This window comes from Chrysochloris asiatica, unplaced genomic scaffold, assembly GCF_000296735.1.
Source record: "Chrysochloris asiatica unplaced genomic scaffold, ChrAsi1.0 scaffold00247, whole genome shotgun sequence".
NCBI lineage: Eukaryota > Metazoa > Chordata > Mammalia > Afrosoricida > Chrysochloridae > Chrysochloris > Chrysochloris asiatica.
Genome location: NW_006408765.1, coordinates 1222216 through 1227506, shown reverse-complemented (window position 1 = coordinate 1227506; position 5291 = coordinate 1222216). Strand labels below are relative to the sequence as shown.

General features: G+C 35.1%; 1 pseudogene; it reads left to right on the top strand.

The window, feature by feature from the left end:
- Nucleotides 1-402: 402 nt before the first annotated feature.
- LOC102818578 lies at nucleotides 403-813 on the top strand (annotated as a pseudogene).
- The last annotated feature ends 4478 nt before the right edge of the window (nucleotides 814-5291 follow it).

Here is a 5291-nt window from a genome sequence, read left to right as displayed (position 1 = left end):
CATTAGACAGATGCAAATCAAAACAACAATGAGATATCATCTCACACCACTAATAACAGCACAGATCATAAAAGCAGAGGACAATAAAGGCTGGTGAGGATATGGGGAGACTGGGACACTCCTGCATTGCTGGTGGGATTGCAAAATAGTCCAAACACTCTGGAAAGCAATATGGCACTTCCTCAGAAGGTGAGAAATAGAAATACCCTATGATCCAGCAAATCATCTATTTGGTATTTACCCACAAGAAATGCGAGCCATGAATTGTATTCGCAGCTACTGCTGCTCCGCCATCACTCTCTAACGCCAGTGCCGCCTCTAGCTCGTGGAGCTCCAGCTGAAGAAGGGTTTTTTTATGTGTTTTTAAAATGCTGATAGGTTAAGAGAGGAGGTCTCTATACCATGGCTCATACAAAGCAGACTGCCCCCAAATCAACCGGTGGGAAAGCACCCAGGAAACAACTGGATACAAAAGCTGCTCTTAAAAGTGCGCCCTCTACTGGAGGGGTAAAGAAACCTCATCGTTACAGGCCTGGTACTGTGGCACTTCGTGAAATTAGATGTTATCAGAAGTCCACTGAACTTCTGATTCGTAAACTCCCCTTCCAGCGTCAGGTGCGAGAAATAGCTTAGGACTTCAAAACAGATCTGCGCTTCCAAAGTGCAGCTATTGGTGCTTTGTAGGAGGCAAGTGAGGCCTATCTGGTTGGCCTTTTTGAAGACACCAACCTGTGTGCTATCCATGCCAAACGTATAACAGTTATGCCAAAAGACATCCAGCTAGCACGTCGCATACGTGGAGAATGTGCTTAAGAATCCACTATAATGGGAAACATTTCATTATTTAAAAAAAAAAAAAAAATCTCTTCTTCCTGTAATGGTAGTTCTGAATGTAAGATTCTCCACCCCCCCACCCCAATGGGGTCAAAAGGTACCTAAGTATATGATCGTGAATGGAAAAATAGGGGACAGAAATCAGGTACTGGCAGTTTTTTCATTTTCATTTGTGTGCATTTTAAATATAAATGCGGTGACATAAAGCATTCATGCAAGTCAAAATGTTTCAGTGAACAAGTTTCAGCAGTTCAACTTTATAACAATTATAAATAAACGTGTTAAAATTTTCTGGACAATTGCCAGCATTTGGATTTTTTTTTAAACTAGTAAATTTCTTATTGACGGCAACTAAATGCTGTGTGTAGCATTTTATCATACGGTAGATTCCATCCATTCACTATACTTTTCTAATGCATTGTAAACAAATCAATGGTAAAAATTAAAACACGTTTGGAGGTTTAGAAGGCTTTCCCACTTTACTTAGTGATGGTTGCTTAGTCTATTACACACACAACATGCACACAAATGCACACAGCAGATCAATTTTAAGCAAAAACAAGACACAGTTCCATTATGCAAAGAAGACTGTAATTAGTTGATTGTGAAAGAAAATTAAAGTCAAATGGCAAAACATACTCTCTCTATTTAAAAAGTGAATGTAAGAAGAGTTGTTTTTATATTTTGTGAAGAACATACCTTCAAGATAAGTAGTAGTCCTTACAGTAATAGGGCTAGAAATTTTCTCCTTATTCCTATATTTAAAATCCAAATTATAATGCAAATATGTGATAGAGCAGTTTTATTTATTAATGCCCCCTTTTAATCTGAAGTTGATTTTATATATGTAATTATATAGAATATAACACACAGAATAGCAGTAATTTATTATGTATTGGAAGAGATTTTACCTTCCAAAATGTTAAATACATGTTAAAAGCAAGATACTTCAAACTTCTTTCTGTGCTTTAATAATCGTGTGTAAACTGACTTCTGTGTTTTAGTCTCAAATTATTAATGCTGTGACAGCAAATCCTTTGGAATAGCCATAAACGTTTTGTTGCTGATTTCATTCAAATGAAAAACAGAGTAGGATGCTTTTATACAATAAGGTAATGGATTATTAGAAGTGAAAAAAACTGCCTTTCAAGTTTCTCATGTTCTGGAAGGTAGAATATCAATTAAGGATTATTTAAATAATGATTACAATCTTTGTAAACCAGTAGTCTGCTTCAGTAATTATTTTTCTTTCTTCTTTTGAAAAAATATATTCAACATTTTATGAAAATAAAACAATTGGTAAAATTAGCATATCAGGAAAATTTACATAGTTATTAGTAAAATAACTTACAATCTTAAACTATCTAACATTTTTTAATTATTGAGAGAAAATTACTGAAAATGATATTCCCAATCAAATCAGCCTCAGATTTAGTTTAATCAGTTTTTTCAGTACATATGCAACTAGAAGTACCATAAGAACTGGTACTAGCCACCTTATCTTTGTATGTCATTTTAGCAGAGAGAGAATAGATTTCAGAAAGTTCCCTATATTTTTCGCTGTAACTTATCACAGAGTTTACTTGAAGAATTTGGATATTATTAGAAAAAGAGATTACTTTTATAGCTCTTTAATAAATACAGGAGCTCAATTATATACCTAACTTTTAATACTTCCTAAATGTTGACTTTAAAAAAAAATCCAAAGTCAATAATAATAGAAATAGCAAGAATAATAAGAACTAAAATAACATATATAATGTAAAGTACCATTATAGTCAATGTGTCTTTTCAAAGGTAACGTACTAATGTGGACCAAGTTTCAGCACCTTTTTATCGTATTTTTTCTTACTTTTACTGAAAATCACAGAAGGTCACATCTAATCCTAATAATCATTATTTTCCATTAAAAAAGGTATAGATAGATATATAGTTTACTCTTAAAATTAAGTAAATTAAATAATTTGAGATCTACATATTGTAACTTCTTTAATGTTTCAGAATTATTGTATTTAGACATGGATCAAACTAATTGGAAGTCATTTTAAGTGTCTATAAAACTGTTACAATACTTATGTAAAAATCATTTTAATAAAAATTTTGCATTCAATGAATGACCTAAAATAGAAAGAACGTTTAGAGGCTCAGATACATGGAATAAATATAATATCAAGCATAACTGAAAGCAGACATGCAGCATAAGATGAACTAGATGATGTGACCTCCTAAAAACATTAAGTGCATCAAAATATTTCATCAAAAGAGCAAAAAGAGAACTCACAGAGTGGGCAAACATTTTTTTACAATGACATATCAGATAAGGGACTAGGCTTGAAAAATAGAACACTTTAAAACATCAACAAGAAGACCACAAATAATCTAATTAAAAACTTGGCAGAAGACATGAACATACACTTCACCAAAGATATTCAGGTGGCCAACAACATATAAAGAAATGGCATTAGAAAGATGCAAAACAACAGTGAGATGTCATCTTACCCCAGCATTCATAGCAAAGTTTAAAAAAAAACAAAAAACATCACATGTTTGGGAAGTGGAGAGACTGAAATCCTCATAAAATGATTTGTTGTTGTTGTTAAACATTGTCATGTGGATTCTGACCCATAGTGACAATGATAGTTGTTGTTGTTGTTAAGTGCCGTCGAGTCAGTTCCGACCCATAGCGACCCTGTACAATGATAGTAGGACTGAAAAATGGTCACTGTGGAAATTGATATGGAACTACCTAAAAAAATTGGAAATAGAAAGGCCGTATGATGCAGCAATCCCTCTATTTGATATAGTGTTGTTGTTGTTAAGTTCCTTCAAATTGATTCTGACCCATAGCAACCCTGTATAGGATTTCCAAGGAGCAGCTGGTGAGATTGAACCACCAACCTTGCAGTTCAAACAACATTACATCCATTGCATTAACCCACAGCACCATATCAGTACTCCACTTGGTATATACCCTAGAGAACTAAAAGACAGGACACATATAGATATATCCATAACCATATTCGTTACATCAATAACCATAATAGCAAAAAAGAGGGAGACAATCTAAATGCCTGTTGCTGAAAGAATGGATTAACAAATACGCACAATGGCATGCTATGCAAAGTGGAAAAATAACGTGAACGAACCTGAAGGACATTATTCTGAGTGAAATTAGTCACAAAAGGACAAATATTATATGAGCTCACTATTATTAAAAAAATCAAAAATAGGTCTTCACATTAAAAGAAACAGTTTTTGATGGTTACCAGGGGTGGGGGGAAGGGGGAGTAATTCACTGGCTGGAGGGTATTGTTGTTAAGTCATGTCAAGTCAGTTCCAACTCATAGCAACCCTATAGAGGGTTTCCAAGATGAAGCTGATGAGCTTTCACTGCCAATTTTGTTGTCCTTGCAGTCCACTGCTTATACTACAGTGCCACACCAGGCTAGAGGGTAGGCATGTATTAACTTAGGTGAGAGGGAGGACAATATACAAAAGAGGGAGTTTGGCAGAAGAATGATGAAGGTAGGGGAAGGCATGGTAAAAAGTTCAAGAGTTAAAGATAACTGGCAAATATTGTTATATATAAAATCTAGTCCTGCAATGACAGTAATCTAAGAGTAGGTACATGGATAGATACACAGGCTGAATCATTGTGGGAATGAGTAGGAATGTAGCCACAAATATGTAAAGGTTTGACAGGAGATGTTTGTAAATAGGTACCTTTGCTGTGAACATATCCATAAATGTGGTCGAGTGTGCAGGCGGCAAAATTGTGAAAACATACTAGATGTGACCGTACACCTTGAGGGAAACAGTCTCTGTGTTTGTGGACTTAGAATCAGCCTCAGGAGACACTATGGTTAATTTGCATAACATAGATCACAAATACATTGTTCTATATCCTACTTTGACTAGTAGTTACTGGGATCTGAAAATCTCATGAATAGAAATCTACGAAGCTACTATTGGTCTCACCCTTTGTGAAGGAAAGAAGAGTGATGCAAATATAAAACTTGGAAACAATTTATGCAGTGGACTAATGTACCATTTGAACATCAGACTCCATAACCCTGAGACAAGAACTAGATGGTACCTGGCTACCACTATCAACTGCTCTGAAAGGGATTACATTAGAAGGTCTTGGATAGAGTGGGAAAAAAGAAAAAAATCAGAAAAAAGAGCAGGCTTGCTAGTCAGAAAGACAATGGAGGAACTCTGAAACTATGGCCCTTGGGCACCCTTCAGGTCTGAAACAGACTCACTCTGGTGGCTTAATTTTCAGTCAAAAGTCAAACAACTGAGAAAACTACACTAGTGAAATATGCGCACCATAAATGGCCAAATATTAGAAATCAAAAGGACAGCACCTACCTAAGGGAAACATTCAGAAGTGATGGAAAAGAAAGTGGAACAGAAACAAGAAACACAGGGAAGAAGTAGTGTAAGTGATATTA